Source organism: Equus przewalskii, chromosome 20 (genome assembly GCF_037783145.1).
Source record: "Equus przewalskii isolate Varuska chromosome 20, EquPr2, whole genome shotgun sequence".
NCBI lineage: Eukaryota > Metazoa > Chordata > Mammalia > Perissodactyla > Equidae > Equus > Equus przewalskii.
Window position 1 is genome coordinate 49,473,579 of NC_091850.1, and position 25,591 is coordinate 49,499,169.

Genomic DNA, 25,591 nt, shown 5'->3' on the forward strand with positions numbered 1-25,591 from the left:
GCACCCAGTACTTTTCCCTTCTTGCACCATTGTGATGAAATAACGAACTGTTTAGCTAGTAGTTTGGCGTCTCTCTCACCTCAGCTATAAGCTCGCCACACCAGGCACTGTGTCTGCTATGTTTTCTCTATATCAGAGCCTGGCTTGGTGCCCACCATATTGCAGAAACTCACGATATATTTGTTGAATAGAGAAATAAATGAAAATCTGAGATGAGTGATCACTGTGCGGGGGGAGCTCTCATATGAACTTGAAAGGTCAGGAACCGAGAATATGTATGTTGTTTATGCTTGGGTGGCAGCATAAGGTGAGTAAATGTTAGCTAAATGTGTTTCTTCTCTTCCATTCTCCCTTTTGGTACATCTATGGCATTCTGCAATCATTCTCTAAGAAATGGGTATTGAGAGCAGAAAGTAGAGAAAAGCAGGCAGCTCTGTTTCTGGCCTGTGAGTTGTGAAAACTGAGTGTGGCATAATAAAGAATATAGCTGGTCTTTGTCCCCAGTTGTTAGCACAGGACTTCAAACTCTCGGAGTTTCCTGAGCGATAGGAGTGTCTTTTGTTATTCCTAATGAGCTCTTTTCAACCACACCTGAGTTTATGCTAATGAGGTGACTCCAGGTGGTCCTTGAACATAAGAGAGGGGCTGGCCATGCCAGAAAGACCAGGTGTCCGGGAGGGGAGAGAGGCTAGAGATAGCTAAGTCACGAGGCCAATGACATAAAAAGACCCCAGTAAAATCGGGACATCCAAAGTTGGAAGAGCCTTCTGTTTGGTGAACTCATTGATGTGCTGGGAGGTGACGTGCTCTGACTCCACAGGGAGAAGGTGTGAGAGCCCCACGTCCAGGACCCTCCTATGCATCTCTGCCATCTTGCTGAGCCTCAGTGACGTCCTTAATAATAAAACTGCCACGGTAAGTGCAGTGTCTTAGTGAGTTCCTTGACTTGTTTTAGTGAATTATCAAACCTGAGGGGCTCACGGGAAGCCCTGAACTCATAGCAGATCGGTCAGAAGCACAGGCAGCCCCCGAAACCTGTGGCTGGTGTCTGAAGTGGGAGTGGTCTTGTGGAGTACTTTGCCCTTGATCCGTGTGGCCTGCCCCAACCCTGGGGAGTCAGTGTCAGAATTTAATTGAATCACAGGGCACCCAGTTGGTGTCAGAGAATTGGTGTCAGGACAACCAGGGAGAAGACTCAGACCATCAGTCCCAGTAGAGTTCCCTTTCTCTCAGACCAGAACAACTGCCTTGGGGAAGCAGTGGGGCACAGTGGACCCCTGAAAAGGGAGCCCCAGGGCCCTGCTTTCCCCAGGCAGGTGCCACTGAAGGCCAAAACTTCAGATGGCTTTGTGTGATATGAGAGAAGAGTGGTCCTGTGCCCTTTGATAGCAAGACTCTAGAGAGGAACAGCTGTCCCGTGGACCCCGGTGGAATTGCTCAGGGTTTAGTGTAGGCAGCGGCAGCTGTCTGCGCCTGGAGCTGCTGAAGGGGCACAGAAGTAGCAGAAAAAGGACCGGCGTGCAAGTGAGGTGGCAATCAGACCAGAAGGAGCTTTGGGGCATTGGAACTCTGTGAGCTCCACAGAATGTCCATTTTAACAACCAAGAGGTATGCTCCTGTATTTGATTGTGTGCATGTGTGTACCTATGTAAACCCTAAATCTCCTGTCATTCTCTTGTGAAAATCCCTCACTGGCTAATGTTTAATATAATTTTCATCAAAAACCAGAAAAATGGAATCACAGTTACCTATGTATATTATTACTTTGCAGTTTGATCCTTTGTGGAAGGTGGTCCAGGTGGAATAATGGTCCCCCAAAGATGTCCACATCCCAGTCCCCGGAATTTGTGAATATGTCACCTTATACAACGAAAGGAACTTTGCAGATGTGATTTAGTTAAGGAGGCTGAGGTGGGAGATTATCCTGGATTATCCAGGTGGGCCCAACATAATCGCAAGCGTTCTTATAAGAGGAAGGCAGGAGGGTCAGAGGCAGAGAGGATGGGATGACAGAAGCAGGGGTCAAAGCGAGAGATTTGAAGATGCTACGCACCTGGCTTTGAAGATGGAGGATGGGACCATAAGCCAAGGAAAGCAGGCGGCCTCTAGAAGCTGGATAAGGCAAAAAAAAAAAAAAAAAAGACTCTCTCCGAGAGCCTCTGGTAGGAACGCAGCCCTGCTAGCACCTTGATTTTACTCAGTGAGACCCATTTTAACTTCCGGCCTCCAGAACTGCAAGATAATACATTCGTGTTGTTTTAAACCACTAGGTTTGCAGTAATTTGTCACAGTAGGAATAGGAAACTAAAATAAACTTTTACTTAAGTTGTGTAATAAACATTTTCTATGTCCATAGTACCTTCCTTTAGCCTCATTTTTAATGACTGCAATGGTTTCCCATTATAAAGCTGTATATAATTTATTTACTGATTTCCTATGGCTGGACGTTTAGCTTGCTTTCAGATTTTTTTTCTTTTTGCTATAGTAAACACTGCTGCAATTAATATCCTTGACATATGTCCTTCTTCACTTTTCTGGTATTTCCTTAGGATCGATTTCTAGACGTGCCGTTCAAGGAAATGCACATTTTAAAGGTTTGTGACACATGTTGACATCTGGTTTTGAGATATGGGGACTTGCCATGTAAATTTATTGGTGACCAGGTGACTTCATCAGTCCTCTTTCATTTGTGAAACCAGGTCTGCTGAAAGAGAACATCCCTTCGTGTTTGGACCCAATCCTTTCTTCTTCCTTCTCCTCTCCATCAACAAAGAGGAGAAAAGGGAGATACTGAGACAGGGCAGGGAGGGGCCTGACTTCCTGACAGCTGGTGGGCAGGGTCATGACTGGGGAATGCTTCCTAGGCTTCAGAAGCTGGTATCTAGCAACAAAGTTGGGGTGAAAGAAGTTGAACCCACGAGTCACCCGCACTTAAACATACGAATTTATCCTCCAAATGTTTGCCTCTATGTGGACCTGAATTTGCCCACCTGGGGTTGGGGATACGTTTTGGGACGCTGCGTGATCCCCCGTGGGCACGCCGTGATGACTGCCGAATGCCGAGGTTGGGAAGGCTCTGCTGCGAATTCCCAAGAGCGTTTGTTCTGCACGTTAATCACATCTCTAGACTATGATTTGGAAATGAAGACACTACTAGAGTTAATCAGGGACAATATGACAAGGATGTTGCGTTGGGAAAAGTGGTAATAAATCCAGAATTTGAACAATTTGGGGTTTTAATTTGGAAAGAAACGTAATATTCATTTTGCTATAGACACATTTCTTTGCTTCTAAAATACTAAAGTTAACTCAGAAGTGACCAGAACACACAGGTAAAAGAGGCCAAGAGATGAGAAAGAGGGGACAGAGAAGCGTGGAGATGGTAATTTGCCAAATCCTAAACATGCCAAAATCAGTTACAGTTTCTCAGGTTACAAGCTTGTGTGTGGCCCCGTCATGCATGTTATCCCAGTGCTATAAACAAGCTCTTCTGCTATGTTTATTCTTAATCACCTACATATAACTGATATTAGCTGCTGTGTCCATTTAAGTAAATAGCCACAGATACACTCTCAAGGGAATGGTGATCACATACCAAAGGACATCTGTATCTATAAAAGGCCAAACATCTGGAAGGAAACAAAAATAAGTCTGAATATTTATATCCATGTTATGAAATACAAAGTTACTCTGAAATACCAAAATTTTGAAATTTTCGATTTTCTTTTGAATATTTTATTTATTTGAACTGGGTATAGGAAATGTCCTTTTTCCTATGTCTCTCCCCCTCAGAAAAGCAGGGCTGGAGGAAGAGGGTTGATGCCCATGCATACAAGAGCCCCTGTGTTAGGCTGCCTTAACAAACTACCACAAACCTGGCCGCCTGAAACAACGAATTTATTCTTTCGCAGTTCTGGAGGCCAGACGTCCAAAGTCAAGGAGTCAGCAAGGCCATGCCCTCTGAAGGGAGGATCCGTCCTGCCTCTTCCAGCTTCTGGGGGCTCCAGGTATTCCCTGGCTTGTGGCTGCATCACCTCCATCTCTGCCTCCATCTTCACAGGGCCTTTTCCTCCTCTCCTGGTCAACTCCGCTTCTGTCTCCTTTAAGGACACTGTCGTTAAGTTAAAGGCTCAAGGGGTAATCCAGGACGATCTTATCTCCAGATCCTTAGCTTAATCATACCTGCAAAGATTCTTTTTCTAAAAGAGGTCACATCACAGGTAATGGGGTTGAGGTCGTGGGCATACCTGTTTGGGGACCACCATTCAGCCCACTGCACTCCCCTGTCCACTGGAGGTTGATGAGGATAGAGTGAACGACGGCTGCTTGGTTTACTTGCCTGGGAGACTGAATATACAAGTGGAAATGGCCAGACCATATATAAAAATACAACTCTGACCCATGGCCTGTAGCAACCAGCCCAGGACACCAACCCATTATTGCCGTAGCCAGCTCAGGAAGCCAGCCTGCCTGCTGTAGGTCAGACTTGTAGGAAGTCAGACCACTGTCTCTAGTAACAATCCTGGAAGCTAAGCAACAACCCATGTAATGATTGGCCCCACGTTAATAACTGACAGCTTCCCTAATTTTTGTCCCCACTTCCAAGGTAAGACCAACTAGAGGAAGCCAAATGTGCACGCTGACGAATCACACAGGACATCCTGCTTCTAGCCAGCCCGCCTCCAGCCTCTCCAGGACCACACCCTCCATCAGGGCATGTCTGAACCTCCCCTTTTTCCATGATGAAGCTCCCCTACTCCTCCACCTGCCTTTGAGTCTCTGCCAAAACACAGGTGACAGTGGCCGACTCCTCACTATAGCCAGCTCTGAGTAAATAGCCTGTGCCTTTACCTTCCCAGGTAGGGGCTTTCTGCCTTTAACATCCCTTTCCACACCTTAGTGTCTGTCTGCTGCCAAGCAGGAGCCATGTCACGGTGGTAGAACTGGGTGGCAGTGAGGGGCAGGCCTGGGAGTTGTAATGGGCAAAGGGTTACCTGGCATCAGGGCGTCCAGGGCATGAAAACAACAGGACCTATGATGAGATGTCAGGACCCCAGAAAGCACTCAAAACCCCACTCTTAACATCTGCACTGATTGAAAGCTATTTGTGTATGCACCCCCGGCATTTATTGTGTTGTGAGTTGTGCTATTTTTCAGATTTCCTTTTCTCTTTCTCTGGCCTTTCCTTTATTAACTAATGGGATTGCATTTGGCATATATGAACATTTATTTTCTACTAGCCTGTAATTATTGGAAGCTGAAAGGAAGGCCCATCTAGGAGAGAGATTTCTTAGGCATATATAGCTATATGAAGCTGGTTATGAAAGAAGAATGGAGAGGAGGCCAGAAGGGGTTAACTCCTAGAGCGGCAAATCAGAGATGTGGAGAGAGGAAACCTGACACAGTATGAGAAGGTGTGAGAGGCCATGTGGTTTCATATAAATAGCACGGGCTGCAAGTCAGGTGACGGGGGCCATGTGAAACAAGGGGCTGATTTATAGGATCCTTGTAGTTCCCGTCTGCCCCATAATTCACGCTCTGGTACTAATCTGATATTTGCCCGAAGAGACAATAATTTTGGGCCTCTTTTCTTCGTGTCAAAGGTCCTGGTTTTCATTGAAAATATTCTAGAGCGGATGGGACCACTGGCTCACATGAGGACAGAATGGGGCATTGGTTTTGGAATTGAGCTCCCCTGAGGTTTTCTGTGTGAAGGTTTTCCGGAGAGTCTGGGGCAGCCACAGGGGAGCTGGCCTGGCCTTGAGATCTGTTCCCCATGTGGATCCGAATAACGCCACATTGGCCAGTTTTACACATTGGGCCTCTACCTGCATTTCACTTTGAAGAAATGTTCTTGGAGCTGAACATCTTGGAAACATTGTAGCAGAGTATTCCTGGGAGATACGTGACTAACCAGTGATGATAGATTCTCTCTTTTCCAGAACAGTCTTGCTTTCCCATCTTCTGTTCCATTGCCAGGCTATGCGTCAAATACGCCTGTTTCAGGAAATATGCAACAACGGTACAGCTCTCTCACCTGGCTCAAAGGTGTTTAAAATCCTCGTCTATGAGGCTGTGCTCAAGTCATTGGCTAATAGCAGTGTGAAAATTAACACCGACTTAATTTAACGGATTTCACAGCATCCTTGGAGAGAAGGTATGATTAATCCCGATCTTATAGATAAAGAGCTGGAAATGCAAACGATTTAAAGGATGCTCTTCAGGACACTGGACGGGTCGTTAAGACAGCCGGGGCTGGAACTGGCGCCTGTGACATCTACGCTGGACCTGCCAGGCTTCTGTGCTGCCTTCTTACTCAGCTGCCTTTTGAATTTCAGTCTGCTGCCTCTGATCAAGAAGATAGCAGCATGAATTGCTGATTCTTGTCACCAACAGAACTTACACTGACTTCTTTATAATGATGAAGCGTTAAGATCCCGGCCCCGGAAGCAAGTGAGTCAAAGGCAGACGGGGTTGGGGCTCTTTGTCAGCCTGCTGTGTTGATCCTGTCCCTGCAGGCTCCTGTGCTGACTGTGCAGCATGAGTGAACCCCAGGCAACCCGGCAGCCTTGTAACAGGCAAGACTCCTTGAAGACTTGCCATCATCCCATTAGGACAGGGGCCATGGAAAGGAGGGACCTCCCTCTGGCTTTAATTTTTTCCCTTTGGCTTCTGTAGCAAGTGACCACAAACTTAGTGGTTTAAAGCAACACACACTTATTCTGTTACAGTTCTGGGGGTTACAGAAATCCGAAATGGGTCTCCCCGGGCTGAAATCAAGGTGTTGACAGGACTGGTTACGCCTGGGGGCTCCAGGGGAGAATCTATTCCTTGGCTCTTCCAGCTTCTAAGGCTGCTCATTGCTTGACTGCAACATTCTGATCTGCTTGCAAATTTGCGCCCATCTGGATGGTCCAGGGTAATCTCCCCTTGATCCCCTTGATGTGATCCTTGATCACATCAGCAGTGTTCTTTTGACATATCGAGGGACACATTCACATGGCCTGGGGACTGGTACATGGACATCTCGGGGGGCCCCTCTTCAGCTACCACACCAGGCAGTTCTCAGACTGGGGTGGGGTTCAGAATGAATCCAGCTCTGAGACTCCGCCAAGGCGAAGTGGCCCCATCTCCTCTGTAGGGTGAGTTGAGGTGAGCACATTTTCTGGAATCGTATGTTCACACTTACATATAGGAGGACACTCTGGGCCTCTGACAATAGAGTAAGATTCTCAAAGTGTCTTGATTCTGGAAACCTCCCATCCTCTGGAACTGGAGCTTAGAGAAGGGGAGGATGCAAAGGCCCTGGCCTGGCGAATGTCCGCAAGAATCAACTCTTTGACTGGAAAGAGCCAGAGAGATCTAGAAGAGCCAGGTGCTCTTTGCCATGTGCCCTGATCCCTGGAGACAACAGGATAAGAGGGGTGAAGACTTGGCTTGTCTCCGACCCTCTACACTTACAGGCATGTCCCTTTGCACCAATTTCCTCAGTTGTGACACAGTGTCATTTAAAAACGCTCAACACAATCAAAGGCTTTATTTTAACGATTTTATTTTACTTTTATTGTTCATTCTTTTAAAAAAGTACATTTATTATTTATTTCTAACAGTAATCACAGTATACGTTCAGGGCAGAACATTTGAATAATTCAGAAATCCATAAATTAATCAGAATCCCGCTGCCCAGCCATCTCCTATTCAAAAGCAGTGTCCCCCTGTATTTTAGGCAAATACACATGTACGTGTACATGCACTGGCACCCACTGTTTGAGAAGCAAATAAGATACTTTTTGCAGTAGTTATCCAACTGCTATTGTGGGAAAATATTTTGATTTATTAGCCAGTATAATATACCACCAAACATACACATTTCGGTGCTTTTCACACCTACTTTTCCTTGCTCTCAGGCTTCCATGGAGAGGGGCCTTCCACGTTCTTCTCCTGTCAAGGTCATGCACAGTGAACAGTGCAGATGATGGAGACATCGCATCTTTCTACTTCAGTTTCTTAGGTGGCTTCCAGAATTTATGAAAAGACAATACTCTTGAGATTCAAGGCCATTGATTTGCAAGAATTAGCCCTTCTGAAAGAGAAAAAGGTGTTCAAAATTCAATGACTTGTCGTTGACTATCAAAAGCTAAATAAGTTCCAATGTATAGATTTATACTGTTTATGCTATAAAAAAACAGATTTGGGGGAAATGGAGAAAGGGCCAGACCATCTTGTCACCCTGCTGTCACAAAGTCAGTGCTGTGTGGAGGTGCAGGCTCGGGGACTGGAGAGGAAAGGAGCAGAAAGAGAGGTCTGTGGTTCAGGGAACAATGGGCTGGGTCAGGGGAACATGGGGAGAACAGATCAGTCAGTCCAGTCCAGCGAGTTCTGTCCAGGTCCCTGGGAGCCAGGTGTTGGATGAACCAGTCCACGCAGACTCTCCTGTCAACGTTTGAGTGACCCCACATATAGGCACTGCTGGGAGTCATGATCCTTGCCCTTCTATTGGTCATCCTTTGAAGTCACCTGAAGGTGTAGGAAGAGGTCAGTCTGAACCCTGTGATTTGCTTAGCCCATCTGCATTGCCTTGCATGTTCAGCCTCCCTTTTTGATGGCCCAGGATGCTCACAAGCACCTCCATCCCCCAAATGCAAGGTGGAGGCCAGCGGATGGTGGCTCTAGGGACGGCAGAGCCCCTTGCCTCATCCTCACATGGAGCCAGCCTCTCACCAGCCACCTCCCCGTCATGTGGTCCTTCCCAGCAATTCCAGAGGTACTCACTCCCTGTATATACCAGAGCCACTTTGCCCAGTCCCTCCTCTTCCCCAGTGGCTATCAGAGTGAACACCTTTCCAAGGCGGGGAGGTGGGAGTTGGGGCGTGGGGACCTGGAACGCAGGTGAAGGGCTCTATAATCTGCAGAGTGCCTTCCGGGCTTCCCCTCACACCTCCCAACCATTTCGCGTTGCCCCACTCATCGGTCTCTGCCTTTCACAACATCTTCAGATCCTCAGGCCTGCCTACCTTACCCTCCTCCCACTCTTTTTTCTATAATTTTGCTCAGAAACATCAAGAACATTTCCTGTTCTCTCTCTTTCTTAACTCTATTGGTGAGCCAAAATCGAAAGCAAAATCAAAAAACCAACATGGACAAGACAAGCAAACCCATTGTCACCCTTTGCTAAGAAGGGTGTCCAGCAGGCTAGTTGTCACCCTGTGTTGGGGTGACCTGAGCTTTTCCCGAGGTGGAACTGGAGGTGAAATGAACAGGTAGCACCCACTGCTGGGGTCTTGGGGGTGCCCGAGCAACTCCTGCAGACTCTCTACCTCCTTCTCTCCCCTCCCCCTCCTCAAAGCAGGCTCTCTTCAATGAAAATTCAGGAGACCTAATAACACAGCCTTTTTGTATGTTACTGTTTTGATGTTTTAGTATTACTACTGGAACTATATTCTTTACTGTTTTTTTCATTGCAAAGTTGCCGTATCTCAAAACGTTTCCAATTAGACTCCAAGAGGGCTGACCTGGAGATTCTGCCCTGTTGTGGTGCTGCTCTGGCGTAATGCACCCCAGATCCAGACAATTGGTGCCCAGTGGTGCTTTGGGAAAGAATCTGATTGAAAACTGGTTGGGAGCCGATTGTAATTCCATGCTTTTACAAGCAATAACCTTTCAAGAAGAATTTTCAAGAGAAAATTAATCCACCATTTTATTAACTCAAGGAAAATATACCTGAGTATCCCCGGAGTGGGAGTAGATATCGACATATACTGTTTTAAAATATTCTGACATTTTGCTGCATAGCAGGGGTCTGTCCCGCTGACAGTCGACATGCCCCAATGAAAGCCAGAAATTCCTTCCTTTCCTTTCATTGTCTCAGCTCTGGTGCAGGTACATTGCTGGGCACATAATTACTAAAACAGCTGCATCTGCTCTGGGTTTGCTTGTCGATCACTTATTTTTGGACAATTAGGTTTAGCACAAGTCATTGAGAATGGCATACAAGGATGACTATGAGGGAGTTATCTAATTCTCAAGTATTGAAGGTGTCAGAGTCAGACACCTCTGAGCCACCTCTGCCCTCCCCTCCCAGCTCCATCCTTAGTGGAGCCCAGCATGGCCTCCGATCTCTCTCATGCCCAGAGTCCAGGATCCTCACCTCTTCTCTACTTGGCAGAGAAGGTCAGAGATATTTCTGTCCCCACGACACCCTATTCAGAGGGAGTAACCGCTAAGAAACTGCAGTGGGTTGAAAGGTGGCCTCGCAAGTGTTATGTCCATGCCCGAATCTCTGGAATCCGCTGAATGTGCCCTTATTTGGAAAAGGGGTCTTTGCAGATGTAACTAAGTTAAGACTCTTGAGATGATTTATCCGGTTATCTGGATCGGTCCTATATCCAATGACAAATATGCTTATAAGAGACACGGAGGAGAATGTGTTTGCGCACAGGCCGAGGAACACTGAGGAATGCCAGCAGCCACCAGACACTTGAAGAAGCAGAAATAGATTCTTCCCCAGGGAGCACGGCCCTCCCAACACCTTGATTTTGGACTTTGGGGCTCCAGAACTGTGAGGGAATAGATTTCTATTGTTTTAAGCCATGAAGTTTGTGGTAATTTGTTATGGCAGCCTAGAAAATGAATTTAAGAACCCTTTCAAAATGGTGACTTCACAGAGGATTTTTAGGGCAGTGAAATTATTCTGCATGATATTGTAATGGTGGATACAAATCATTATACGTTTGTCAAAAGCCAAAGAATGTGCAACATCAAGAGTGAACCCTAAGCAAACCTTAGACTTTGGGTGATAATGATGCATCAACGTAGATTCACCGATTGTAGCAAATGTACCCCTCTAGCGGGGAATGTTGATAACGGAAGAGGCTGTGTGTCGAGGAGGGCACGGGGGTAAATGAGAACTCTCTGTACTTTCTGTTCAATTTTACTGTAAGCCTCAAACTCCTCTAAAAAATAAAGACTATTAAAAAAAATGGCTAACTTGCCTCCTTCTCTTCTCTGAAAAGTCATGATTCTTCCCATTGATGGTAAAGAATGACCTATGTCTTTTCCATATGCGTCTCTTCATCCAGGTAAAGAGGCCTTTGCCCCCTGTGCTGACCGTTGGTGACTGGGTGTGGAGCAGCTCCCTTCAGCCGTGGGCAGGTCCCACGGGGGTACTGGGCCGTGAGCCATCAGCGAGCAGTGCTCCGGCCAGCTGGGGCACTGACTCCCTCTTCCTGAAGGAGGATCTGGGTGTGCACTGGAGAATCCTCCACTCCAGGAAAAACTCCATCACACTCCGGGCTGGGAAACACGCACCCCTTGCTTTGTGTAGGCCTGTATCTGAGCTGTTGTTGTAGCTGTAGAATTTCAGGCAACTTGGCTGATTCAATTCACTTCAAATTCCTGGTCTCAGACTTCCAGTGAGTTCTCAACACTGCCCGCCAAATGCATTTTTTCCCCTAGCATATTTCCTCTCCATTCTCTGGGAGACCTATTTCACGTCTCAATTTTTCTTCTTGAATCTCCAAGCCCCAGTTCCTTCCTAACTGTTCTACCCCCAGGTCATCAGCTAGGTGTTAGTTAGCAGTGAAAACAGGAGAAATTAGATGGAAACATCTAAACTAGCACCATCAAGTCTAGAGACCTACCTACCCAAGAAGCCCTTCTCCAGTCTCGCTCCTCAGGCTGGTCCCACGCTCTCTGGAGGCCACCACCTCTCCTGTCTTCTCAAGGATTTAACTCCTTCGCGTTCCTTCCCCTTCCTCCGGCATGGCCAATTTCTCTCTGCTGGATCATTTTTCATCACATACAAACAAGCAGTGGTTTTTCTGACCCTCTTAAATCTTCCTTGACCCTTCCTGCTCCACTTACTGCCCTCTTATTCTGCTCCATTTCACGGTAAAAATTCCTGATTCTCATAAGAATTGTCTACGCATACTTCTCCATTTGTTTCCTTTCTCAGCCCCTTCAAATCTGGCTTTCACTTGCCTTTATTTTGAACTGCCTCTCTTCAAGGTCACCAATGGCCTCCACACTCCATTTCATCCAGCTTCTCCCTCTAACGGGACAGGTGATGACTCGTCCCTTGGAAGACATTCTCCTGTCCAGAACATCACACTCCAGGTTTTCTCCTCATCTGGCCTCTCCTCTCTCTTTTCCATTGCTTATCCCATGCTTCTCCCTGTCTGCTAACTATTTGAGGGCCTGAGGGCTCAATGTTCGTCTTCCTTCTCTCTCTACCCTTGAAAGGTTTGATTTGTCTTTATGACTCCCACGTGTAAATCTCCAGGCCAAATATTTCACACGCACCTGAGACTTGCACATCCCACTATCGGCTTCATATATCCGGTTTGTTGGTTCACAGGCATCTCAGAATCACCATGTCCTCCTCCCACTTTCCTCTCCCTTTTCCACAACCAGTAAATGACACCCATCAAGGCCAGAGTCTTGAGCATCGTCCTTGCCTCCCCCCTCTTCCTCATCCGTCTAACCCCTGCAAACCATCGAGAAATCCTGCCATGTCCATCTCTGAGGTATAGTTCCAATCCATTTGCTTTTCTCTACCTCTGCCATCACTCCCGTTCCAAGCTCCTTAATGACTCACCTGGCCCACAGTAGCAACTTTCTAACTCCTGATCTCTCTTCCGTTCTATTTTCTATAGCAGTCATCAGTAGCCCATTTTGCTCCCCTTTACATTTGAAGAGAAATCCCAGATCTCACCATAGCTTACAAGGGGGCTCTTGGGCACCCCACCTACCTTGCTAACTTGCTCTACTCCATCTAATGTACATTCAACGCCAGCTGCACTGGGGTTCTCCCGCCTTAGGGGCATTGCACACACTTTTTTCTCTCCTCCAGAACTTCTCAACCTTAGCACTATTGACATTTGGGGTTGGATAATTCTTTGCTGTGGGGGTCTGTCATGTGCATTATAGAACATTTGTCAGTGTCCTTGGCTTCTGCCAAGTAGATGTTAGTAACATCCACTCACGCCAAGCTGTGACAACTAAAAATATCTCCAGACATGTTAAACGTCTCTGGGTGGCAAATCAGCCCTGAATGAGAGCAGCTGCTTTACCTGAAATACTCCCCATCACTCATCCCCAACCCAGGGCAACATGAAAAAGACTTAACAACTGGTATAGCATAGGCTTTGGCTAATCAGAATCTGTGCTGGCCCCAAGCATCCTTATCTTCGCCTGTAAAGTGAAGATAATAATAATCCCCAACTCATAGGGTTGTTGTGAGAGGAAATGAGATTAGGTGCATAAAGTGCTTATCCCAGGGCTGCCACAGAGGGAATGCTCTGTACACATTCGCTATTCCCCATGTCATCCTTGTTATAATTGGCTTGTTATTAGCCAAGTCCAAACATATCAAAGCAGCCCCCTGCATCTCAGTTATTCTTGATTGTTGCACTCTGGCTGTTGCTGAAGACCACTCTCAGGTTGTAATTAATTTGTAATTATAGCCATCTTTGTTTGTGTATTTGCCCATTACCTGACTTCCCTTATAAATCTCACCACGGCATACATCATGGTGTTCTAACTACTGCAACAACTTCTACACGTCAATGACTTCACACAGTAGAGGATTATTTTCTTTCTTCAAATGGCAGTTTCCATGTGAGCCTTTAGTGCACAAGCCTTCCAGGTACATTTTGTGGCTCCTCCTTCCTCTGCTGGGACTTCTCTGCTGGATCCTTTGCCTCCAGCTGGCACACAGGGGCGAGGGATAGTGGAGACTTTCACACTGAAGGTTATCAAGGACCTGGCCTGGGAACACCCGACATCACTCCTGCCCACATTCCACTGGCTAGTGCTCAGTCACGTGGCCACATAGCTGCAAGGCAGGCTGGGAAATGCAGTCTGGCTATGCTCGGCAGAGGCAGGAAAAGATGTGGTGAGAATCTGTCAGTCTCCTTACCAGCAGGCATTGGTCTGCGGGCCCAGAATCTACAACAGTGCTGGGCACAGAGTTGATAATGAATAAATATTGTTGAATGAAGCAATGAATGAACGATGTCTTAACCTATCTAAATCTTTGCTGAACATCCAAATTGGAAGAGATTAATATTTTTTCTGAGCATCAGTAGCACTTACAAACTTTATGATGTACTGAAAAAGTCGTGGAAGGATAATTTATAACAGTAGAGCACTAATCTTAACTCTGCCAGTAAGACCCAGATAAATCTTGGAAAAGCCGCATCTCCCTCCAGGGGTGTCTCCCAGAGTGTGGAGGTGCAGTGGGGCTTCATTTCCTATGCGATCGACAGCACAGCTCTGTTTACAGAAGAGACCTGAAATAAATGTTTCTAGATCGATTTTCTGACTGGCATAGTTCCCTCTGACTGACGCATTTCTCCGAGTCTGGTCTGTGCCGAGGGAGACACATTAAAAAGAAGGACTCCCAGCCGGGTGGATAGGAATGACCCGAATGTTAAAATGCAGGTTGTCTCCCCTCCTGCTCCAAGGGCTGGCAACACTGTAATTCAGGGGCGCAGTTACCATTTCAGGCTTTTGGCGGTCCTTAATGATGATTGCGTCACAAATGTTGTGGTTTATATTCGAATTACAGGAAACTCCTTGACAAACCTTTTGTTACAGGCCTGGACAGTTCATGCAGAGGGCTCCAAATTTAAGGAAAAAAAATACAGGACTTGTATGGCATCAGACATACTTACAGCCAAGAATTATTCATTGTTTATCTGAAGTTCTAATTTAACTGGGCGCTCTGTATTTTATCTGGTAACCTTATTCAGGTGGGCCCTCAGTCTCCAGTATCGGCCTTGCCGAGACAGTTCCGTCTCCATTTACAATTAGTTTGATCAGTGGCAGAAGTGACTGGGACCTTCCAAGATGTGCGAGCTGTCAGAGTAGCTGCCCTCTCCCTCCTTATTGGGCGTAAGTTTGTTACTTGATGGTTGACTTGAGTTTTCATCCATTAGATCCCTAGTTCCATTTCAGTGGCTTGCTGGACAGGTCACCCCGTCTTTCTGTATGTTCCAGCTAGTGAATCATTTACTTTCCAGCCTTGAGTAGAAGGGACCGTCTTGGCCTCCCATTCGTCTTGCTTTCTACCTGACCAAAATTACTCAGCCAAGTCTTTAATGATTATATTTGCTTCTCCTTTATTAAAATTGGGGTCGACCTGAACATCTGTGAGCCATGTTCAGATCTAATTAAGATACACTTGGTTTGGTCCACAACCACTTATAAATTTTAATTAAACTGGATATATATTAAACTGAATTATTTTATAAGAATCAGTGCATTTGATAAGAAATGTAATTATCTGTGTTTGAAATGCTACAGTTTTATATTTTGAAAACCTGATTTTGAAAGGGAAGTCATTTTGGGTCAACTTTAACTTTCAATAAACATTAATGAATGAAGCTATTTCTGGCTTTGATTTTAATTCATATTAATCTCCTTCCATTATTGGAAACTATTTTTTCATTCAACATTGAGGGTCTATTTAGTACCAGGAACTATGCAAGTTGTGACATTGGAAACTCAAATTTGCAGATTCTAATTGTCTTTCTTTGACCTTGCTTTCTGTCTTCATAGCCTTCATAAGTTGACTTAGTTATCCATTTGAGTGTGAGTGGATTATCTTTTCATTACTCATTTACATGTTCAACACTATTAATATCCATAAAAATGTTTGGGTCAGGGGTATCTAAACTGTCTCATTCGAAAGAGGAAAGATATCCTCTTTCATCCTTTTTTTTTAGTGAAGACTATGCTTAGGGAGATGAAAGAAGGCTGTGCAGGGAAGGTAAGTGCTATGAACTGAATTGTAGCCCCCACCTCCATTTCATGTATTGAAGCCCTAACCCCCTTGTGTCCATGTATGGAGATAGGACTTTTAGGAGGTAAAGTTAAATCAGGTGAAAGGGGGGCTCCTAATCTGATAACATTGATAGTTTTATAAGAAGAGGAAGAGACACCAGAGATCTCTCTCTCTCTCTCCACGTGCACATACCAAGGAAAGGCCAAGTCAATACACGTGAGAAGGCAGCCATATCCAAGCCAGGAAGAGAGCCGTCACCAGAACCTGAGCATGCTGGCATCCTGATCTCAGACTTTCAGCCTCCAGAACTGTGAGAAATAAATTTCTTCCGTTTCAGCCACCCGGTCTGTGGTATGTTGTCATGGTGGCTCAAACTGAGTACTACAGTGAGCCTGAGTTTGACCTTCTGGCGCGCATAGGGTTTCTGTGGACAGCTGGCATTCTGACCTGGGAGGGGTCATTGAGAGCTCTGTCTCCGGAGCAGTTGTGTCCTTTGCTGTAATAGACTCCATGAAGTCAGCTACTCCCTGCTTCTGAGAACAGCATGGATTCCATTAGCAGGGTTCCTAGGACAGCTTTTGACGATGGAACAAAGCTAACCAGCTTATCCTTGGATTGACTCATGACCTTGACCTATTAACATCTTATCTTGACTGATTGAACTTTGCAGCCTAGACACTTGTGGTTTACAGGCTAAAGTCCTCCATGTAAAGATAAATGCAGAATTCAGTTTATCAGGTCCTACAGCTTCTTCCATTCCTTCGGGGGAAAATTTTCCATTAGAAGAGGGAATAATTCTTTCCTTTTTTTGTTATCCATTGAATCTCATATGTCAGATTTCAGGACACTAAAAAAAAAATCTCGAGTTCAGCTTAATATTTGATGTGACTTTTACACTGTTGAACCGGGTCCAGCCCTAAAAGCGTGGTTCCATCTTTCCCTTGGAGTCTCACCTTCTGTACCTCTTTGATGCACTGAGAATGCTCTCTGTGGATCAATGGAGAGTACCAGCCCTCCAGACGCGGAGCTGTGACAGGAAATCAATGTGTGGTGTGGACAGTTGAGGAGAACCTTAAATAATGTCTTAAAAGTGTCTGCACTCCTAAGTCCCCCACTCCCAGTGCCCATGGAGACAGCTCTCAGGGGTCATGCCTGTTAGCATGCATATTCCTTCTTAGTGTGTGGAGGTTTAGCAAAGCCAGCAGATGAAAACTACAGTCAACATCACAATTAAAAAGTATTTGGATTCACAGATTATTCTGACGCTTTTTTTTTCTCTCCCGATCCTATGGTGAGAATATTTAAAAAATACTGAACTTGGCACTTTGCTGAAGTCACGCTGAGACCTAACGTGTGCATCTTATTTTCTTTCTAAAAGCAAGATTTAGCAACTTTTACTTGCTGGCATCATCTGGTACTAAGAACATGAGAGGATGCTCCTGGCGAGAGGCAGAGGCTATTTTCTTTTGGGGCAGATGAGAAGGAGAGGGGTGAGAGCCCCCATTTATGAGCTTCTTGCTACAGCATCAAGTATTGTATAACTGCCATCTGTAAGGGGAGGTACGGAGGGGCCACGAGCCACATGCCTGCAATTCCCAGGATACTCCAAATACGTGTAACAACCATGGATGTTGATTTTTTCCAGATACCAGCAGCTTAGGATTTCTCCTGCTGGAGCACTCCTTGGGGAACACATTCTGAGGCTTCTCTGGAAGAAATTTACACTACAAAAACTTTTTAGGCCCCTGGAAATAGATAAAGATAGACAGGTCTTGGGGGGTATACTTTTCATAATAGTTTTTGTAGCTGTGTTTGTTAAATCAACAGCAAAAACAAATGCAAGACAAGTGAGAAACTCAAAGGGCACTAATGTATTATGGCAGCACCGTCACTGTGGGAACGCCCCTGCTTGGATTGGCTTGCTTGCAGCTCTTGAGGGGTGTTGTGGCACTGCCTGTGGTTTGTGGTATTGTGCCACCACGATTCAGTACTGGGCGCTCTGTAGTGAGAGCTAGGTGTGAGATGTGCCCCGGAGGTGGCGTGTTTGTTCAGAATCTGAGAGGGATGTGGAAGCTGGCAGGGCAGAGAAGGAGATGGAGGCCGTTCACCACAAGAGGGAAGGTGTGCTCTATGCCAGGAAGAAAGGGACCTGGGAAAAGGTGGTTCTTTGTTAGCGTTAGTTGAAAAGAGATAAGAGCTGTGAAGGAATATTTTTTCCAATTGAGAAATTACCTTCAGGAGGAAATATAATGACTTAAAGAAGGAAGGGCCTTAGGTCACGCAGGACGTTGAAGACAGGCCCCCTGTTATTTCTTCCTAGGGCATCATGGCATAATTTAGGTTTGAAGCTGCTCTGATCAATATGGAAGCCACCATGTGGCCAGTGAGCTCTTGAAATGTGGCTGGTGTAAATTGTGTCAAATACACAGTGGATTTCAAAGACTTAATAAGAAAAAAACAAATATCTCAATAATTTTAAAAAATATTGATTAAATGTTTTAATGATAATATTTTGGATGTATTGAGTTAATAAAGTACATTATTAAAATTCATTTCACTACAAATTTCTAGTTATAAAATAAATAAGTCATGGGGTATAATATATAGCATGACGACTATAGTTAATAACACAGTGTTGCATATCTGCAAGTTGCTAAGAGAGTAGATCTTAAAACTTCTCATCACAAGAAAAAAATCCTGTAACCATCTGTGGTGATGGATATTAACTAAGCTTACTGTGGTGATCATTTCACAATAAATACAAATTTGAATCATTATATTATGCCCCAAAACTAATATAAGGTTATATGTCAATTATATCTCAATAAAAATTAATTTCACTAGTTTCTTTTTACCTTTTTTTTTTTTTTTTTTTAAGGATTGGCACCTGAGCTAACAACTGTTGCCAATCTTTGCTTTTTTCTTTTTTCTGCTTTATCTCCCCAAACCCCCCTGTACACAGTTGTATATTTTAGTTGCAGGTCCTTCTAGTTGTGGGATGTGGGACGCTGCCGGCCCCAGTTTCTTTTTACTTTTAAAAATGTGGGTACTACAAAACTTAAAGTTATACATGCTTCACATTATATTTCTACTAGACCGCACTAATCCAGAGATACATAAACAGATGAAGTTGAATCTCTCTTATGCATGACCGCTCTTTAAAACATTTTAAGTTCCCCAATTTAAAAAACAAATATCTCCAATTCTGTGAATTACTCTTTAAATGACCCGGTTCCAGAGGGCTCACCAGGCATGTCACTCCATTGATCAAACATCTATTTCTCAATGTCTCCCTTGAAATATGATGCCTGGAGTTGAATGCTGTAACGCCTGACTGTAACTGAGAAAAGACTTACAGGAGTGAGTAGTACAAGGCCCTGGAATCTACATGACGCAGACTGAGATTGTCATCAGTCTAACGCTGATTCATGATCTCTTCACAGGAACTTCACTGTGAGGTGGGCCAAGGTCTGACTTGAATCTGACCCTCTAAGAACAGGAAGGCCGTCAAGCTGATGGAAGCAAGAGTCCCAGTTCCTCCAAGCCTCTGTTACTTCTGTCTCCCTCCAGGTCTTGGGAGACCTAGATGTTCCCTCATTCTTACAGCAATCTGACGCGTAGACTCAGCTCGACTCTCTCCCACCTACTCCCCTTGGGAGAGATGGTTAGTGTAAATAATTGCCCTGATTATATAAACAAGAGATGCTGTACTTTGTTTTTTGTTTGTTTTTTTTTTTTGTGAGGAAGATTGGCTCTGAGCTAACATCTGTGACAGTCTTCCTCTATCTTTTGTACGTGGGACACTGCCACATCATGGCTTGATGAGTTGTGTGTGTAGGTCTGCGCCTGGGATTCAAACCTGCCAACCCTGGGCCACCACAGTGGAGCGTGTGAACTCAACCACCATGCCACTGGGCTGGCCCCAAGATGTACTACATTTTTAACAGCTGAGCTTTTGGAACTTGGAATTCAAGTGCCTTCAAAGCTGTTCAGAGCCTGTTCCATCTTCTCTGCTCTCTGGGCTTCTGATTGCTCAACCATCCCACACAGGCAGGCTATCCACTCCTGACTCATGCTAAGCCATACTTGATCTGTGGGTGATATCAATGTGTTTTAGGTGGATGGAAAAGTCAAGCTCTCGAAATGTCCCAGAGGCTCAGGTTTGTTTGCTGGAGGAGGCTGGGTGGAGGGGTTAGGAGTAGGACTGGATAGCTGGCTCTTCACTGCACGAAAGTCTAATCCTGTCCCATCACAATTGCATCCCTCACCCCCTGCTTGACTAAGAGCTTAGGAGGAGGGGAGAGGAGAGGAGGTGAAGAGAGGAGAAAAGTTCACTTCTGAAAGAGGGAAGGGGGTGCAGCCAGTTAAAGAACTGCATCCTCTCCACTCTCCCTGGGACCACTGCTCACCGAATCTCCTGTTCAGTCCTGGGAGTTATTTACAAAACTTTGAAATGTTTCATTTGGCCAATTGAAAGGTATTTTTGTGTGTATTTTTATCATTTTAGCAAGATAAAGCTAAACTCTTGAAACTTTTATTTAGAGAAAAATCTTCAAAGGGGATATGCATATATATAGTGTACATATATATATATTTTAATCTTCCCCCAAGGAAATAACACTCTAATCCCTCATGAGTCATGATTCAGAATCCAGCAGACATTCTGTTGGTTGAATTCTCTCAAATGCGTGTCCAAAAGATATTTTTATTAGGTGAGCCCCCTTGGGGCTGCCCTTCTTCTCCCTCGGGCATTCTTTCTTCTCTTCTGGGCCACAGTTCTTCAGAGGACACTTCTCCCCTAAGAGAGCTTCTTCCATTGCTGCTAACATCTTAGCACACGGCACACGATCCTCACAGAGGCATTATGGGAGCCTCTTGGCGAAAGGTGCTTTGTAAAAAATAATGCTACGTAAATGGAAGGTCATTATTACTAGATTAGCTTCTCTCTCCTAGACTAATTATTTCACAGTCTTCCAGAATGAACTGTATTTGCCATCTGCTGGCCCAATTACCTAAATGATTCAGATTCTTCTGGTCACATAGCTCCTCATTCTTCTCTCCTGCTCCCATTTTAGTGCTGTCGGGAGATTTTAGAACCCCAGTGTTCAAATCCTTGTCAGAGCTGCTTAGCTTTGTGGAGCGGAACAGCACGCCTCAAAGCTGCCCGGTGACCCTCTTGAAGTTAAGGCAGTGGCACTCTCGCTTCAGTTTCCATTCTAGTATTTGCCTCATTTTTATCGTCTGCTATTTTGTTCTGTATCATCTCTCTTAAAACTTTACATGAAGTCTTTTTGGAAAATTGAAGGAAGGTGCACAACTCCCTCTTTCTTTCTGTTTCTTTCTTAACTTGGTTGAAGGTGGCTAGTTTCTGGCTTCTTGGCCATATTGTCTAAAAATCAAATCCCGGAGTATTAATTGAGGATGATCTCTTTCACATTTGAGCTCTTTTGTCTTATGTAATTTTTTCCATGTTGTTTTGCTAGTCTTTAATAACTACTCTCTTCCTAGGTTAGCTCTCTAACAGAATTGTAAATTTATATTCTAAATTTCCATGATTTGTTGAATTTGCTGGTATATATGTATATGTATTGCTTAAATCAATCCAAGTCAAGCTGAAATTGGAAATTGAAGCAGGGACTCGCGGTGTAACCAAAGGAACTCTGCTGTTAACACAGGGCATGGGCAGATGCAAATGGTACCAAACGCATTGGTATTGGGTTTTCAGGCAATTCACTAATTTTGGACATTGTCATAGCCAGGGACTCTCCTTTTCTTGCAGATGTTCTACTCCTTACTCTGCCTTACTCGTTGACATAAAATAGTGATTTCAAATCATAGTAGAGCAAATCATTCATGACTCCACGCTATACGCCAGTTAGAGGTTTAATAACTATGGGAGATACACACACAGGCAAATATGGAGCACTGCGTGTTCTACTCTCAAAGTCAAGCAGCAACGAGAACCTTAAATATCAGTTCAAGGTATGAAAGCACTTCATGGTTAGTCAGAGAATTAGTTGCACAAATAGTAATGACTGCAAGAGATCTAAGAAAGGAGAGATTACTTTAAAAAAATTAGTTATTCAAAGTAAAAATGTTTTTATTTTTTAGACTCACAGACATAATACATGTTTATTATAAACCGTGTGTAAAGGTACTAAGAAGAATGAACCGAAAGTCTTAATTTCTATGTAGAGATTACTGCTATTGACAATTTAAGATATAGACTGCTAGGCTTTTTTGTTCTATTATAATGTATTGGTTATCATTTATTCATAAGAAACCATCCCAAACTTAATAGCTTGAAATACCAACCATTTATTTAGCTCATTATTCTTCAGGTTGGCAACGTGGGCTGGGTTCACCTGGGCAGTGCTGGCACAGGCAAGTCTCAGGTGACCTCCCCGGGGCTTGTTGTTTGCCTGCAGTCAGCTAGTGGATTGTCTTTGATGAGCACAGGGGGGACACCTAGGGCCTTTCTTCAGTGGCTTCTCCTTGCTCCAGCAGCCTGTCTTGGTTTGGTTCACACGGTGGCCTCAGGTTTCAAGAGCAGCAGAAAGGCAACTTCCAATACACAAACACTTTTCAAGTCTTTGCTTATATCACATTTGCTATTGTCTCACTGGTAAAAATCAAGTTCAATGGCTAAGCCCAGAGTGAGTGTGAAAGGGACCATAGGAGTGTGTGGATACAGGGAGGCATGAGCAAACTGAGGACATACTGCAATCAATCCACCACAATGAAATCTACATAGTTGTAATATTTTAACAGATGAGATCCTTCTAGACATGCTGTATTAGTCAGGGTTCTCTAGAGAAACAGAACCAATAGGATGTATATATATCTGTATATGTACACATATAGATTTAATATAAGGAATCGGCTTATATGACTATGGAGTTTGGCAAGTCCTAAGATCTGCAGGGTGAGCTGGCAAGCTGGAGCCCCAGGAGAGCTGATGGTTTAGTTCCAGTGTCAGTCCGAAGGCGTGGGAATCAGGAGGGCCAGTCGTGTAGCTCCGGTCTGAGGGCTGGCAGGCTCAAGACTCAAGAAGAGCCGATGTTTCAGTTTGAGTCTGAAGGCTGGAGAAAAGTCGATGTCTCAGTTTGAAGGCAGTCAGGCAGAAAGAATTCTCTTCCTAGCGGACGGCCAGTCTATTCAGGTCTTCGACTGATGGGTGGAGGCCGACTCACATTAGAAGCGTAATCTGTTTCTCTCAGTCTATTGATTTAAATGTTAATCTCATAAAAAAAGAACACCCTCATGGAATCACCCAGAACAATATCTGACCAAGTATCTGGGCACCCCATGGCCCAGTCAAGTTGACACATAAAGTTAACCACCACTTATGCTACTGTGAATCCTGTTTTTTTAGTTTAAACATGTCATAGACATTTTTTTTTGTGTCAGTGAATGTAGAGGAACATTGTATTTTCTGATGGCTGCATAGCGTCTTGTGGTATAATGCACATAATGCATGTCACGGACATTTTTTTGTATCAGTAACCAACATCGTTAGACCAACATCGTCATTTTTGGTGGTTGCATAGCATATTATTGTATAATACACATAAATTATCTCCATTGTCTTGACAAACACTTGGATTATTTTTTATATCTCACTATTATATTTGTGTGATGAAGTTTGATTTGTATTACTAAATTGTCCTCTAGGTAATTTGTACAATCTCACCAGCAAGTGTAGGAGAGTCTGACTGTAATACCTTCACCAATGCTGGATGTTCATTCATTGAGCAAATATTTGTTCAGCATCTACCATGTGTCAGACACTGTTAGGAGCTAGGTACGCAGTAGAGAGCAGAGCAGGCCCTCAGGAGGCATCCATTCTACTGAGAGAGATACGTGGTAATAAACACATTGCTCAACAAGGTAACCACAACTTGTGATGGGTGGGGTGAAGGAAGTAGATGGTGTAATATTATAAAAGCACAAGGGAGTGAAGGTGACTAATGTAGACAGGACTGTCTTTTTCATTTTTGCCAACTTAATAGATAGAAGGAGAAATCCCTTTAGTTTTGAGATGGAAAGGAAGATATTATGAAGAAGACGGGGTTTGAAGTGGATCATGAAGTACACAAAACAGAGTCAGGTGAGAACTTTGGCATGAAGCATTCTGGAGGTTTTGCATGACCAAAATAGTCAGGAAGGAAAAATCCAGGTGTGATTGGGGAAGGGTGGACCAGTCGATTCCTTAAACCACCTGCAGAGAACTCAGGTGGGTGTGGTTTCTGGTCCACTCTGGATGCTGAGCTGTCTGAGGAGTCTGTTATTGTCGTTCTAGAAAGAGGAAAAGACATGGATGTTGAATCTGCAGAACCTGATTCTACCACATACTTCTTTTTCCAGTGGCATTTTGTAACTTAGTCTGAGTCATCCGAACTTGTGTGTTAACAAAGCCAAATTTCCCAGGTGGTCATTTTGTTACTTGGTTCAGCACAGAGCTCACAGAGGTAGGCTCTCTCGAAGGGCAGCTGTGGGTGTTTGATCACAGCTCTCCCACCACAGATGTCAGGTTGGTATTGCTGAATGTCATGGTCTTTGTCATCACCTCGTGTTTCATCTTTCAAAGTATAACCATTTTACAAAAAACTGGTCCTGTAGTTAAGACACATCACCACCAGGAGGCACTGGATTCATCTGCTGACCCTCACACCATATGAATCATCCCGTGATGAGCAGGACAAGAGATCAGCAGGTCATCATACTATAAAGGCTGATCTTATTTTCTAAATTGAAATTTAACAGCGCATAGTATATAGTGACTTTATAGTGGCTTTGTAAAATAAATGGAAGTTGAAGATACAATTTAGAGCCTTGTCTTTCTTACCAATGTGTTGTACAGAGATTGTGATTAAAATGCTCTTCTGTAATTTGCCATGAATATCTCAGTAAATGCCCAATGAGAGCTCTTAGCAGACCCACATTTCAGACCGTTGATGTCCCGAGGCTGGTGACGCTGGTGTACAAGTTGTTGCTGAGGACACATCTGCTCATCCTCATCAAAAAGTTTGGGTTTTCCGAGTAACAAAGCCCAGGAGAAAAAGTAAAAGAAACCTGTAATGCCCTTTGCCTGTACGCGTGTAAAGTTCTTAGAGAATTTCCTAAGGAGAAGTTTTGAGTTTACCTCTTTATTGTATTTTGTTTTCAGAAGAGCTCATGACTCATTCCAGCTTCTAGTGTCCCCTCAGCTATTTCTCTTCTTTAACTAGAGCTAAGCATAACCTGATTTGCATTGAATGCTTGTTTACTTCTTCAATAAGCTGCAGGAGAACCTAATACAGAGGCGTAGGGTAGTCAGAAAGGTTATTTTTAAAAACTGTTTTCTTCAAAGATTATTATATCTCTTCCATAGGGCAGATCATTTTGAACAAAAATTAAAGTATGATTTTGAGAAGGTGGTTTAAACTGGCTTTTATTACAATCATTTAAAAAAGTCAGTATCACCGCCTTCCCCCCACACCCTCCCACCCTGAACTTCCAGTGTGCCCTGAGCTGAGGGCAGGAAGATGGGATTCCAGGAAAGTCTCAGCTGCAAGAAGAGGGTTTGTCAGGACAAGAAAGATGAGGCTTTGCTGCCAGGGCCAGTGGGATCACGGCAGGAGCACTGGGATGGAGGCCGAGGCGAGCAAAGACACAGAATTCCCAGGGGGGCCCCCGGGGCTGGTTGGGTGTGAGCTGTTGTCTGACTCAGTTTCCCCTAGATAGACAGCTTTCATCACCACAGACACGGGTCTACCTAGGCCACTACCTAGGCTACTTTGGTTTCAGGTGGAACATTGTGAT

At 44.5% G+C, this 25,591-nt stretch overlaps 1 long non-coding RNA gene across 2 annotated transcripts; it reads left to right on the top strand.

Annotated features, from left to right (window-relative positions):
* The first annotated feature begins 65 nt into the window (after positions 1 to 65).
* On the top strand, positions 66 to 8,113 carry LOC139077871 (uncharacterized). Of its 2 annotated transcripts, none has more exons than XR_011530467.1 (6): positions 66 to 307; positions 821 to 915; positions 4,607 to 4,859; positions 5,943 to 6,157; positions 6,339 to 6,453; positions 7,908 to 8,113. It is a non-coding gene; the product is annotated as an uncharacterized lncRNA (long non-coding RNA). The 2 variants fall into 2 exon arrangements; XR_011530466.1 differs by having other exon boundaries at positions 83 to 307; positions 4,607 to 4,793.
* Positions 8,114 to 25,591: the final 17,478 nt, after the last annotated feature.